Genomic DNA, 15,429 nt, shown 5'->3' with positions numbered 1-15,429 from the left:
CTTTGTTCATTGTGTCATGTGTAACATAGACATGTCCTTTCCATCATTGTTCAACATAAGCTTTAACTCAAACCTTGGTTGACATATTCCTGTACAGGGCTTTTACAGGAAAGCCATTCAAATACTGGGGAGAAATTGGTCATAGTTTGATTGGTCGCATTATCGTTGACCGAGCATCAAAATGGGTGCCAAGAGCAAAATAAAAAGGAAAAGACACAGAGAGACAGACAGAGAGGGGAGAGACAGAGGAAGAAGCCTCTTCCTTTCCCGAAGAAGCTTTGGTGGTCCATTGTGCCTACTAGATGTTGAACGATTCACGACCATACATGCACATTAGCAAATTCTTCCAGTTGAGAAAACAAGCCCATCTGTTGTGTACAGCTGAAATGTGGTAGGAGAATGCATGTGGGCCCTGTACAGCAGGCATTCTGCATCACATACAGACAGCCAGCACTACGACCCAGCCATCCAGTCAGGCACATGCACCGCCCTCCCCCCCCACCACCCGCCCCCCTGCTCCGCACTCTGCAATCTCCCAAGTTCACTTGTCGTGCAGAATTGCCACTGCATGGGTGAACCTTGTCTGCCCCTTTATTTCGATCACCTGTCTCTCACAGGACGTTGTTCTTACTTTATTTCTTCCTATACTTGCCCTATCAGTCTTTCTCTTGGCATTCTTTCAGTCCTGCCACTCTTTTATTCTCTCTTTCTTCCTCTTTCGATTTCTCTCTTTTTTTGTTTGCAACCTTAATTGTCCAACATTCCAGGTGCTCCAGAATTCCCTGTTTTCCATTTTCTGGCAACATTACGCCCGTGCCGGCCCCCCATACCTCTATTACAATCCTGCCATTGGCTTTCAAATATTCATGCTTGTGGATTGAACAGAGGAGACGGAGGATCGGTGGTGGTGGTGGTGGGATAGAGTCAGGTATTGGTTTAGAAGAGGAAGGAAGGAGAGATAGGCAGTAAGGATTGTTGAGGGACGGAGGGAGAGGGAAGACGGGCCGGGGGGGGGGGGGGGGGGGGGAATGGGGGGTACATGTGTGTGGTGGTGGTGGTGTGTGCCGGGGACTGGATCCGCACGAAGCCTCATGATTTATGTAGACCCGGGGCACCTGTGCCAGTCAGCCGGCGAGGCCTGCCACTATCCCCTGCCACGCTCTCATAGAGAATTCATTTGTGATTGTTTTGTTTTTTCCTGCCCAGAATAAGCTGATAAAAACACTGAAACCGACACTGCCCTCTACTACACGTTTTACGTCGCAAAAAAAAATAAATCCTATTCCCCATTTGTATAAATAGGAAAAGATGATATCATAAAAAGGTAATAAACCTTTATGTCCAATGGTGTATTCCTATTGGATGGAGGGAGGGTGGCCCCACGCTGAGTGGATAGGCTTGTGTTCTAAATCACGGCAGCTTAATTTCCAACAGGCTTAATATCCTAGAGAAAATGTATGGAAATTGAGCAGTGCGGGAGAACAAAGGAAGGTGGGAAGCATCGCTGGGAAGCATCGTCAGGCACTGGGAGAGAGCCGGTAGAATTCACCCGGACAACAGATGCATGCAAACGGACAGACGGACGGACTAGGTATATACATTACTGAAGACACAGGGCGGTGGTGAATGCAAAGGTCACACACACACACACACACACACACACACACACACACACACACACACACACACACACACACACACACACAAGCACACACACACACACACACATACACACGGACACCTTTCACATACCCTGGGGATGAAACAAGATGCTCTCATTAACTGTCAACGTAACTGAGCGCACTGGACGGCTGTATAAGTTCCCATGTTTGACTACCGATAGTTAGGTAATTAGGTAAGCCGCTGCCCGTCTCGTACCAGCTCGCTCGCTGCTCTGTGGAGACAAATGGAGGCGGTGCCCAGAGGCACATTGTAAATGAGAAACAGGTTATTAGGATTCTGTCATGCAGTCGAAGGTCTATGACCGCCATTAAAACACAAGTGAGCATAAGAAGTGGTAATTATCAAACTGGGGGTAGTTTCTTATTGCTGTTTTGTATTTTCTACCACCCAGAAGCAAATTCCGGGAATATTTGAGAACTCAAAGTCACCTGTACAATAAAAGGCCCTAGCCACACACCTTGTAAACACAAAACGTACTGAGACACACACACACACACACACACACACACACATGTGCAGCAGATACAGATAATATATAGAAAACAACACAATGGTTTGTGGGAGTCAGAGACCCAGCAGGAAGCACCCACGGAGCTCATCAGCATTAGAAATGAAATGACCTGCCTCTCCTTGGACAGAGGAGAACCACACACCACCGTATTTGAGTCTGCTCCCCATGATCTCTTGCCCCCTTCCACTCTGATCTTCATCCGCGACACCCCTTTGTCGTTCTTCTCTGGGAATCTTCAAACACATGCACCGTTTACAAACTGCCATTGTTGCCAGTTTTTTTTAACTATAACTTTTTTTTCGGGGGGGGGGGTATTTTTTTCACCCCCCCTGACTCTGTTCTCCTTCATCGTTTCCTCATGCATTCCATCGGCAGCGCTGAAACCTCGCTCCCGCCTCACAGGGACACGCCAAACGACTATAGACTCTGGCTTTACCAACCCCGCACACATTAACAAACACACACACACACACACACACACACACACACACACACACTCGGTGAAACAGTAACTAATGGCAACTTGATTCATTAACACGCTCCACAAAGTCCAGCACTCAGGCAGGTTAAATGTGGCGGAACGCCGGGCCTGTCTGTCTCGCTGCGCTTCGATAACAACAGATAGGGAAGCAGGTAGACAGGTGGGAGCCGGGGAGAGAGAGACAACGGAGAGAGGGAGGGGGGGGGAGAGAGGGGGGAGAGAGAGAGAGAGAGAGAGAGAGAGAGAGAGAGAGAGAGAGAGAGACTTGTCTTTCACAAGAGCGGGAATGGGATTGCTCGTCCAAAGCTGCAACTTCACGTAACTTCCACGGGAATCACGTAACATAACATAAGATGTTGATATTAATCAGGATATAGCCACAAGCCTGACCACCATACATTCGGAACGCCGACTACAGTTCATCAGATCTCTACCTCATGCCGATTCTCAACGACTTAGTTCAGCGAGTGACAATCAAACCTATCACCAGACAGGTCTATTTCCATTAACTGTCTGAATGTACCGTGTGACTCTAGGAGATGCTAACATTAGCCGTTGGCATTTTTTCTTTACTGCTTACATAAACACAGGCATGCACTCTAAAAAGTACGGCAGGAATTGGCTTTCATGTTATGAGCTGGAATTGTGCAGTCCCCAGGGAGAAAACAATACATCCTGCATCACAACAGTGATTTTCCTCCCTCCAGTAGCAACTCACTAAAGTACCACTAAATCCTGATTGGTTGATGATGGTGATGGGGACATATTGAACGTGACAGATATTAAATCACATTTTCTTTTGTAACTGTAAAGGAGGCTCATTTCTCATGTTTCTGTTAGAGGAGGGTGATGCACATGTGCACTCATGTGAGGAGGAGATGGCCAGTGTTCATGCTGAGAGCAAACTCAATCTGTAGATAATTAGGTAGAGCAAGAGAGAGCAAGGCCGAGAGGGGGGGGGGAGAGGGAGACAGAGGGGGAGAGAGGGGGAGAGAGAGGGAGAGAGTGTGTGAGCAAAACAAGCAGAAGACAGAACAAGTGGGAGAGAGAGAGAGAGACGTCAGCTAGAAGGTGAGATGGGGAGAGCGAGTGAGCGAGAGAGACAGAGCGAGCGAGGGAGAGAGAGAGAGAGAGTCCAAGCAGTAAAACAACAGGCAGACAAAGAATGCCTGCAGAGTAAGTAGTGAGGTGGCATCCTGAGAAATGACGATGATGATGATGATTTTGGACACTGAAGCCGACAGCCAGTTAAGGTCAGACGGGCCTGTTGTTCTCCCCGCACCCAGCGCTCCTCCTCCTCCTTCTAGTGCCTCATGTCCAACAATAGCAAGCCGCCGCCAGTCTAGCAAGCGCCAGCTGTACTGCTTGAGGGAACTTTACATAAACTCAACAGAAAAAAACCTACATAATGTCCGTCCGCTGCAGCCCTGCCTTCGCCTCATGCCTTTCATCAGCGAGATAAACAAGCAGGACAAGCAGGCCCAACCGGGAAATAGGAATAATCCCTTTATCAAGCCCAAGATAAGCACACGAGGCAGATTACCGATTACATCATTTAATATAGGAGAGAGGAGAGGCAAGAAGTAGGGTAAAGGAGACGAGACGAGAGGAGGGTAGAAGAGAGGAGAGGAGAGAGGGAGAGGGAGAGGGAAAGGGAGAGGGAGATGGGAGTGGGGAGAGGGAGGAGAGGCGGGAGAGGAGGAGGAGAGGAGGGGGAGAGGAGAGGAGGGGGAGAGGAGAAAAGGGGGAGAGGAGAAAAGGGGGGAGATAGGAGATAAGAGGAGAGGAGAGGAGAGAAGAGCAGTATGTTAGTGGCAAGAAGGTTAGGGGGATAAGGGGATGTAACCAGGATTTTGAGACTAAGCACATATTGGCGATTGGAGCTAAGAAGGGCTAACTATAACTAGGATTACCTATAATATCATTAGAATAATACAATCCAGTAGAACTAAAAACATACTAATAACGAGGTAGAAAGGGGGGGCCACAGCTGGTGTATTTAGCCGCCCAGGTGGTTAAATACTGCGATGCTGTCGACACGCAGTGCGCAGGAGACATGGACAGATGAGTCCAGATAGTGTACACAATGCCTGTGCTCACAAGCCAGCAGAGCAAGGCGGTGGTGTTGAAACACTAAAAGCACACATTTGCGAGCCGCGCTCGCAAATGGCACGCCTCTTGTTTACCTTGAATAGTTGTGTTTTATTTGCATGAGTCAACCTTGTGGAAAATCCATAACTTATCTGCCAGGCACCGGCCAGCAGTCAACACATACACACACACACACACACACACACACACACACACACACACACACACACACACACACACACAGACACACACACACACACACACACCCTGGGCGGCATACAGTATCTATGGCATGGTTAATGCAAATGGCAAGCGTGGATAGTGGATCACATTACCCGCTAAAAGGGGACAAACTAAAGAGGAGTATTGGTAGAGAGCAGTATGATATGAGGCCCATAATGGGCATTGGATAACACCACTTTCAATTTCATCGGTGAGGAATGATCTCCCTATTTGAGGAAGGGGGCGGCAGCCATGCATGCATAAAGCTGTGAATACCCTCGCATGCCACTGCATCAAAGTACACTAGATGTGAAACGAGTAGGACCCCATGGTGTGCCACAGAGTCACACTGTGTGACTGAATGGAAAATAGAGAAAGTGAGTGCGTGGCAATATCAAATTAACCGCCGGTGACTTAAACTCTGTCGAACTAAACTGTGTTTGCTGCGACCGATGGTTTTTAATGGCATATCGAATTCCAGCCTATGTCAGTCGGTCCTCTTTGGTCTTAGCGAGCGACGGCGGCGGCGAACAGATCAGAACGTTGCTCCGACAAGCCCTGGTCAGATCGGATCGTTACGTGCAGCACCAGCAGAACACTACGCCCCATGCGTCCCGGGTCCCCCCCCCCCCTCCTGGAGAGCAGTCATCTGCGACCGACTCTGTCTCGTTTGTCTGCTTATCTTAAAATCATCAGGGCTGGGCTGATGTTCAGCTCTGAGCTGGTGAACTCGTGGTGAACCCCACAGGCAGCTGAAATTTGTTTCTTTTTGGGGGTGTTTAAATGGCCCGCGTTGCACCGCTGGCCGGGCTCCTGCAGAGGTCTGCAGAGGTCAAGCTCTGAGGTGATTGTAAAATGACAGATGTCAGCGCCTACACACTGCTTCTGAGAGCAGCACATGGAGGCCAAGATGTCCTACCTCACATTCTCATATCTCCCCAACGCACACACTGACGCCCTTACACACGCACACACACACACACGCACACGCGCACACACACACACACACACACATACACAAACACACAAATTAACTTTAACACATGCGCCTGTAAGCACAGAAAGCATTCAACAGCTTTCAATGAGGAATTGCCTTAAACAAAACAACACACACACCACACACACACACACACACACACCTGTTCTCTCCCACCTCTACCGCCAAAACAAAGATTGTCTTGTGTTGCGTTTCAACATTCACACTCTCTGAGCTCCGCAGCAGATGACCCACAGCACAACCTCCCCGTTGCTCCTGGCCATCAGAGGGAGGAAGCAAGAGAGGGAGAGAAAGAGAGAATGGGAGAGAGAGGGAGAGTGAGAGGGAGAGAGCTGGAGAGAAAGAGGGAGCGCGAGAGCAAGAGAGAGAGCAAGAGAGAGGGAGCGAGAGAGAGGGAGAGGGAGAGAGAGTAAGAGAGAGGGAGCGAGAGCAAAGGAGCTCAGGGAGAAGCAGTGCTTTTTCCAAAGAAGTCATCTGGTTCTAATGCTAGGCCCTCTGGTGTGGATTACAGGCCCATATTACAGGAGAACTCAGGCTGACCCCTCGCCTCCATCCTAGGGGGGAACAGGAGCCAGTCGGGGCAGTGGCAGCACCGTGGGGGGTTGGAGACCCGCCGTATGGGTGGGTGAAGGTGGACAGCTTAGAGGAGGTCGATAGAGGCCTCCAGGCATGGAGCCTCCACGTGTGATCACGGATCAGATTTACTGTTTCAGAAGTTCAGCAAATAGCGACTTAAAAAAATATCCTCAAGAGAAAGAACTCAGGGTCAGAACTCTCCGCGTAGCCAGACGTAGGGTTAAGGCATTAGTGTAAAGGAGTTAACAGAAATTATGCCTTACCAAGGAATACCATTGGAGACCTTGGCAACCCTTATTAAATGACAGGTGACGACTCAACTGGGCACAGCGGCCCTTTTTTTTTCTTCAACCAACTTCTTCAACCATCAGACTTCGTCTGGACATCAACGCACACTCGAGACAGCGTTGATTTTAAAAACACAGGGCCGTGTTAAACTGATGAGTACTCAAAACTGAAGTCTTTCAAACACAACCAGCGTTTGCGTGTGTGTATAGCAGCCAAGCGGTCTTACCGGTAGTATCTGGACTGCAGATAAGTGGAGCAGACCGCCTTGGAGATGTGACTCGCAGAACCAAAGTCGATGACCTTGACCCTGTAAGGCTGCCTGGAAGGGTCCACCAGCATAATGTTCTCCGGCTTGAGGTCGGCGTGGATCAGACCCAGGCTCTTGAGCTTCATGAGGGCCGTGGCCACCTGCTGCAGCACCGGCCGGATGTACTTGAGCGGCAGCGGGCTGAACTTGTTCTGCTTGAGGAAGTCGTACAGGTTCTGCTCCAGCATCTCAAACACCAGGCACGTGTGGTTCTTATGCTGGAAACACTCGTAGGCCCGCACAAAGTTGTAGTCGTCGGCGCATTCGGTGCTGAGCCGCGCCAGGATGCTGACCTCGATCTGGCCCTGCCGCGCGTACGACGGGTGGTTCTTCAGGATCTTGATGGCCACGATCTCGTTGGTGCCCCGCTTCCAGCACTTCACCACCTGCCCGAACGTGCCCCGGCCCAGGAACTCCAGCACCTCGTAGGTGTTGGTCATGGAGCACAGCACCTCGTGCTGCACCAGCTGGTAGTCCCCCTCGTTGTTGGCGCTGCTGTTCTTGGACGTGGCGGTGGAGTTGGCGGTGGCCGTGGCGGGCGCCGCCCCCGCCACCACCGCCGCCGCCCCCGCCGCCCCGCTGCCCGCTCCGTTCTGGATCATGGCCGCCACGCCGCCGCTGCCGCCGCACTCCTCCACGAGCTGCACGCTGCTGTTGCTGTTGTCGAGCTCCTCGCTTTTGCGCTTAAGCCCGCATCGCTGGTACGTGTCCAGGAGACTGACAGTACTACGGCGGGTCAGGTTGTGGACACCCACCCCACCACCAGTGCTGCCTCCTCCTCCTCCACCTCCGTCGCTGCAGTTGCTGCCGCCGCCACCACCGCCGCCGCCGCTGCTGCCACTACCACCGTTGCCTCCGCTGCTGCCGCTGCTGCTACTGCCCAGCAGTGACCCCGCGGCCCCTGAAGTGCTGCTGGCTGAGGCGACCACGATATGGCTTGCGCTGGCTGGGAAGATAAGCGTCTGCTCGTAGTGCAGCGTGGAGCTGGCCACCTGCAGGGAGCTGCTGATGCCGAGGGGGGCGACGCTGGCCGACACGTTCTTGCTGCTGCTGCCGCTGCTGCTGCTGCTGTTGTGGCTGTAGACTTTGCTGTGCGTGCCGTACCCTGTCATATCCCAGTTGCAACTCTGCTCCACTTTCAGTTTCTTCACGCTAAAGAAGGCACTTGACTGGAGCGTGTGAGGGGGAAAGACTTGCACTTGCGAGGCCATACCTGAGAGAAGAAGGGGAGGGGAGGGAGGGGAGGGAGGGGAGGGAGAGAGGGGAGGAATGGATAGAAAAAGGAGAGGTTAGGAATTTGCGACAGCGTTTGAAACTTGAGTGGGAGGCAGATGCTTTAAATAACGACGGCTTGGGGTCACGAGAGGTCATTGAATGCATCTTCTTTGTTGATACATCCACTGGATAGGACCGAGTTAAGTAACATAACTGAGCTCTGAAGCCTCAACTTCAGAGATTGAGATCAAGATTGAAATCACTTTGACATCAAGACGAGGTATGAAACACTTTACATGGCATGTTACTAAACATACATTAGCAGCTATATATGTAATTGTATGCAATGGATTGTGCGTTTGTAATGTAAGGGGCGTGACATTTTGTTACATAACACAGAGCGTTGAGCACATCACTGATGCATAGGCAGGAAATGCCATTTTCCCACTGAAGGAATGTATTTTTACAAGAAGTCTCATAAACTATGGCAGGCAGCTAACAGTATACAAAAAAGAATGATTGCAATTTCCTATCAAAATATGAGACATGTCTGTTGCTGTATCACAGCATAATATTCATTTTAGTTTGGATGAGGAGCAAAATAAAAAGGCATTTAGCAATGACAAATTTCAGAGGCAGACACAGTGGTATCTGAACTCTATCTATCAAAGTGTACTTCCTCAGGAAAACAAAAACAAAGACGAAAAACTGCAGAGAACCTCTGCTATGAGCTTCTGGGAACAATCTGCCTCAGAATAAGCAAACCCTTTTCAAGCAAACAAACTGCCCGAAAATAGGCCTTTATCTTGTTGTCAAACCACTTGTTTGTAACTCTGGAATGTTTATTAAAGTGCTAGGTTCATTATAGGAGCTGTGTAATGCAAGGCTTAAACTGAACTCAATTAGTTTATAGTTAACAACCAGATAAGTTCCATCTGTCATGCAAATGTGCACAAAGAATACAAACCCTTATAGTTGATATTATGTAGCCTCATTAAAATCACAGTCTCACACAGACCCACACACGGTTTGGATCCAAAGATTCAAAGAAATTTATACACACTTCTACACACATTTGCTTCAATTAATTCCTTGAATAATTTGCTTTTCTGATCTTACTAGTAAAAAAAGGAATATATTATAAAAACTCATCCTTAAGTCACAACTACACATTTTTCAGCCACTTTTTCATGCTGATTCAGAATGTTTCCATTCTGTGGAAAAGTACGAGAATGCAAAACACAACATCACCATTAAGCCTGGTCACTTTGTTATTATTAGCCCTTCTTAGTGGCCATTATGGTTCATTCACTAGAATGCCCCAGTGAATTGAGCTGTGTCTCTATCCCTGTTCTCTGCTCTGTTCTTCATCCTGCTGATGCTCCCTCCTAGCCTGGTCTCACTAGTCATCTCAATGGTCATCTGGTCTTAGCCCCAATACTACTAGGATTGCTGCTGCGCTGCACATTAGCGGGTTAACCGTAAGCCTAGGAGTTGCTGTGCCACCTTCTTTAGCATAGCATCTCTATGGTTACGCTTGCTCCAGGCAAGAGCCCCCAACGACCCTAACAACATGTGTTGTCAGGATTGCACGCATGTCCCCCAGACTAGTCATTAAGACGTCCATTTTTTGTACGCTTGGTCGGTTTCCATCCAATCAAGGTATGGCTGGTAAGGGGGAGGTAATGTAGAATGTCCGCAGGGCTATTAGGGGCAGGGCTCTCTTCTAATCACATAATCCCCGAAGGCCAGATGTCACTCCTTGGATTACCGATTCCTGTGCTGGGACTTTACGCTAAAAATAATTTGAATGATGGGTGGCGTCATAGGGCAGTATCAACAGTGTGTGACCGAGACCCTGACAAGATAATCACAGCAGCAGGCCTAGGGATAGCGGAACGGGTGGATGGACGCAGAGCTGGCTGCTCGCTCTCATGGAACATTCCAGAATTACATATCCCACCAGGATGATTGCGGATGACCATAAGCACAGTGGGCTTTTGGTGTACACAAGTCCAGAACCCCAAAAAAATCGAACTGATTTCTTTTGCTCATGTTATTATTAACAAATGATGCATTGTTTCTTCTTGAGACTGTGGTTTATCATTAAGCTCATCCGGACTATCCTGACCGTGCTAAGGGCTCAGGGCCATAGTGTACTTCATTGGGAAGATCTGAGTAATGAGTGCTTAGAAATGCATGAAATGTGTTATGTCAGGGAATTCTGCGCAGGATCTAGTTGCCAGTAAAGGGTTCCATTAAAACCAAGACAGTTAAAACTTAAAACTTGTGGGAAACCAAGGTAAGATTAGAATACAATTAAATAAAAACAAGAAAGGCTGAAGTGATTATCTCATCACAAATTACAGCGGGAAGAATAAGACCGATTACAATTGAAAAGCCAATTAAAATGCATATAAATCACAATTTGTTTTGTGCCAAAAGTAAAGTGTTCAAAAGTATTTATGATACTCGAGTTTGAATAATCACAACCACTTTACTGTTTGGGAAACACGTAGCTGGCCATTCTGTTAAAAAACACCCCCGTCTGAGTTTATTTGAAATGTTTTACGGCAGGGATATAAAGTGTCGAGGCCTATTGTTCTAACATTTACAATGCTGGAATGCCTTGGGCTGCTCCAGCCTTTCATTTAGCATAACTTAAAGAGCACAAAGTACCCACACACTGTAATCATGCATGCCAGATCCGTCTTACCACTGTTTGGACGTGGCATGTTGAAATGGTAATAGTCAATGTTTTCAGGGAGATTACTTCTCTGTCAGGGGTTTGTTAATCTCCTTTTTGTTAGGATCAGTCCCATTTGGCATGGGAGGGTAGGGGTGGGTGTTTAAGGGGCTGGAGAGGGACTGGATCAGGGCCTTTTGGAGTTTGGGGAGGGTCCTCGTAGGTCTGTCCAAGTGGCTCTGTCCACTCCAGGGGACCTGTTTCTGTTTCAGAGGACGGAAACCCATAGGCCTTTTTAATGCTGATGCTGGTTTATGATAAACCATGCAAATGCACCTGCAGCTGTTCTAGTCAGTTAAACCAGCTTCAAACAAGATTCAGGGCAAACAAAATGTGTGTTGACCAGGGTAACAGATAAGTACTTTTTTTTAAGAGACAGGGAGTACCTTTTTATATAAATAGATGGTAAATGACTTCAAGCTATTAAACATAATCTCATCTATGAAGAGCTCCAGGTGAGGGTATGGATGCCCACTAGTTCATGTCTAGCACTGCACTGTTGTGGATGGATGTCCTTCAGAGACGGTGGTCGGCTGCATTGGTCTGGCTGTAACTGGACTGCTTTGATGAAACCGTATCATCTGTCGATACATACGGGGAGTGGTTCATGAAGGAGGTCTCTGTCTATCTGGACGAAGCAGTATCTCCCCCTGTGCATGTTAAGGCAAGACAAGACGCTTCTCTGTGTAACTTTCTGTGGCTTAAAACACACTCGCACAGGAACACACACACACACACACACGTTTGAGTAGTTAGTAATAGATTGAGAGGGGGCGCTCCGGGACCAATTTGGAACCCACAGGGTGTCCGTGCACACACTGATCCAGGCCAACGCTCCAGTCTAGAAGGACAGTGTGCAGACAGAGGGCCCCCCCTTTGCACCAGGACACCGGTGGCACCGTAATAAGGTACCGAGAGGCAGTGGGAGTCAAATCAAGAGAGGTGAGGAGATAGATGGACGGAGGAGACGTGCGGGGGTAGAGGGGTTGGGAGGGGGGGGGGGGGGGGGGGTGAACACTAGGGAATGACAGGCCCTAGCGTTGCATACCCGGGAAAGGCGAAGGCAGGTAAGGCCAGGCTGCTCTGAAAGGCTGGTCTAAATCTCACGGTTGACTGCTTTTTACAGACAATATGTTCCCTGAGGGGTGAGGGTATAAATGAGCGGGCCGCTGAGAAGGAACATATTGTCTGTTTCAGGCTGGCCTGGTGTTACCTGCCTCCGCCTGTCCTGGGAGTGGAGAGCCAGGGCTTGGCGTTCCTCAATATACACCCCCCCCCCCCCCTACCACCACCACCAAAACCACCACCACCACTACAACCCCACCACCGACACCCCCACAACCCCCCCTGCCCCTCTCCTTCCATCCACCTCCATCTCTCCCTCTCTCATGATTTAAACTGTACACACGCACACACATCTGACCAAGACACCCATACACACCCTGCACTGTGCCACGTGCATGTCACTCTGGGCCAGTATTTTGTCCATTATGTAGCTCTCTCTCTCTCTCTCTCTCTCTCTCTCGCTCTCTCATCCCTGCTTATTTATAGAATGATGCACCGGGGGAGCTGACAGGGGAGAGGCTGTCTCTCTACGTCACACACTAGCCCGGGCCGTCTGCCGCTTTGCCCCGGCCTCTAGATAGCATCCTAGCGTTGAGCTATGGGAAAAAGCCTCGGCTCACCTTCTACTTTGGAAACCTAACAACAGGACGTGATGTAGCCATCCCGCCGCAACGGTCGGACGGTCAGGGGATAAAGAAGCGCATAATCATCATCAGCAGGCGGTGTGTCAACGTGCCACTTCCTGTTTCCTCTCAGAAGGCCAACGTGTGAATCGGGCCACGTCGTGAGATCACACTTCAGGGGTCAGCCCACATGTAAATGTCATTTTTTAGAGTGATATATGTTATAAGATACAACATGTGCTTAGACCTATACAGCATATGTTCTGCATCTCGTTTAATCACACTCAACACACACACACGCGCACACACACACACACACACACACACACACACACACACACACACACAGACACACCGCTGATAACAAATGCCTGTGTCCTCCGTGTGACACAACAGCTGTCTCGCACTCCCGCGCCTCCCTTCTGACGAAGCGGAGAACAGTAAAGTGCACTATCTAAACGAGAGATGCAAAAGTTATCTCCACAAGAAACGACGGTGGCGAGATAAGCAGCCTGTTATGCACATGTTAAGTGTCCCCATAAAACAGCTTGTGTGAGAAACACTAGTACGTCGACTGGGACAAATGAACAAGACCCTGAACCAGTGAGAACTCGGTGGGGGGGGGGGGGGGGGGGGGTGGGAGGTGGTATGGAGGGGTGAAGGGGACGGGAGGGTCGGGAAGTCCATGTTCCAGTTGGATTTGTTATTAATCAGATCACGAGGGGAGCAACTGTGCAAAGATGGGCACCCTATGGCCCCTGGCTCACACAGAGGGACAAAACACCAGAAGAAAGACAAGGAGAAAAGGGAGAAGGAAAGCAAGCAATACAGAATAGGCTGAAGAGGAACGGCTACAGCATACTCCTGTGAAGCCTTGGCTTATGGATATTCAGGAACCATGATTCAAAGGGACATATTTTTATGCTACGCAGTGCTGACTGCCATTCATGAATTCTCACTATGAGTACTGCAAACAGGACAGGGCCAAGCAGGGATACCACACACACCACACCTGATAAGCTGCCACTCTCCACTGTGCTTATCATGTAAGCGCAGCGACATGCTAACAGCACTTTACACAATGCTTCCGCTATTCCATTAACATCTATTATGTTGACAGTTGAGTGCACTGCATGGCATAGACAAAGGTGGGCAGAGCAACCAGTAGCATATGAAGATATAAAACATGGAAACCATACAATATTCTTGACTACAATTTTGAAGAAGAGTGTTCTTAACAGTATATATTTTTCTGTGGGCCAACAGATGAAACAGAGGACTTGTGGAAATGGATAGTCAAAGCAAAGATTGTCACAACAACACTCACAAGATGTTTTCCTCATATATCTTTAACAAAGGCGCCCTGGTCTGCCAACACAAAATCAAGAAAATAAATGCATCATGAACACCCACACATACGCACGACACGTGCACGCTGGTGGACACACAACACACACACACTATTCGCAGTCATTTGACTGAAGTTTAATTTCTACCAATCAAATCTCTTTCTCCTCACCAGTCCAAAAATATATAATTATAGATCAAGGCTAAAAAGTAACAAACAAATTGAATGAAGCAAAAACAGAATTTTAATCAAACAAATGGAACTTTATTTTTTCCTTTTTCTTTTGATTGCTTCATTTTAAAACCTAGCTTTTTTTTTAATCAGGCAACTAAATCAGCCGATATATTCCAAACAAATAAATAACTTCTGAGTTTTTGAATTAGATTAACCCCTGCTAACATAATTATCATGGGCATGTTTTTATTGAGCTGTTGCTCTTTACCTTTTGAATAAAAATAATGGGATCATAGCAAGTTGATTCTATGAGGGAAAAGAAAGATAGAGAGAGGGGAAAGTAAAGTGTAAAAATACATAGCCAGAATAATTCATGATCACCACCAACAGGGATGCCACAGTACTAGGGTTTTGGTAGTCTCTAGCAAAACCAATACAATTCAGCACCTATGAAAGGCTCAATTCACAGCTGTTATTGGAGGCAAACTGCTTGAATTACGCTCAAACTGTAAAACAGGTGTGAGTTAGCAACTATGATGTAATTATGTAATGTATTGAATGCCTAAAAATACTTAAATCCCATAAAATATCCTGTTTTCGAAACAAACCGACATACTTACCTTTTTTTTTAACAACAACTTTAAAATTGATCTGACTGAGGCGGGCGCTATGCAAGTGAGTGTGTAACCAAGTAGACAAGCTGTATTTATTTACATGTTTATGTGTGTCTGTGAATACGTCAACAAAAAGGCCACACACTCTCTCTTCCTTAACTGTTCGTCTTGCGTGTGTCTTCCAAACAGCCATATTCACTCGGTTAGAGGGGCTGCAACGAAAGCCCCCTCATCAACCCCACCAACATCACACCTCCAGCACAACTCACAGCCATTTGGGAACCGGCCGTTGCCCGACAGCTCTTGGCCGGCCGTTGAACCCTCACCGCCGAGGATGAACCCGTCCAACCAGCCCAAGTGCTCAGGGACCCGGGACTCTGGGTGCCATGTTGTCAAAACAAGCCTCTACCCTGCAGCAAGCCGACTCATTTAGAGTGCTGCCGAGCTGTCGCGCTGAACAAACATGCAAGCACTACACTGAGCACGTG

At 48.4% G+C, this 15,429-nt stretch overlaps 1 pseudogene across 1 annotated transcript; it reads right to left on the bottom strand.

Moving 5' to 3' along the window:
- Positions 1 to 7,071: 7,071 nt before the first annotated feature.
- On the bottom strand, positions 7,072 to 15,308 carry LOC311371041 (homeodomain-interacting protein kinase 2 pseudogene; annotated as a pseudogene). Its single transcript, XR_014684134.1, has 2 exons — positions 15,211 to 15,308; positions 7,072 to 8,369 (listed from the first exon to the last, which is right to left on the bottom strand). The product of XR_014684134.1 is annotated as a homeodomain-interacting protein kinase 2 pseudogene (transcript).
- Positions 15,309 to 15,429: the final 121 nt, after the last annotated feature.

This window comes from Micromesistius poutassou (assembly GCF_964030765.1).
Source record: "Micromesistius poutassou genome assembly, contig: SCAFFOLD_5275, whole genome shotgun sequence".
Classification (NCBI taxonomy): Eukaryota; Metazoa; Chordata; class Actinopteri; order Gadiformes; family Gadidae; genus Micromesistius; species Micromesistius poutassou.
The sequence above is the reverse complement of the archived record's forward strand: the minus strand, read 5'-3'. Positions and strand labels throughout refer to the sequence as shown.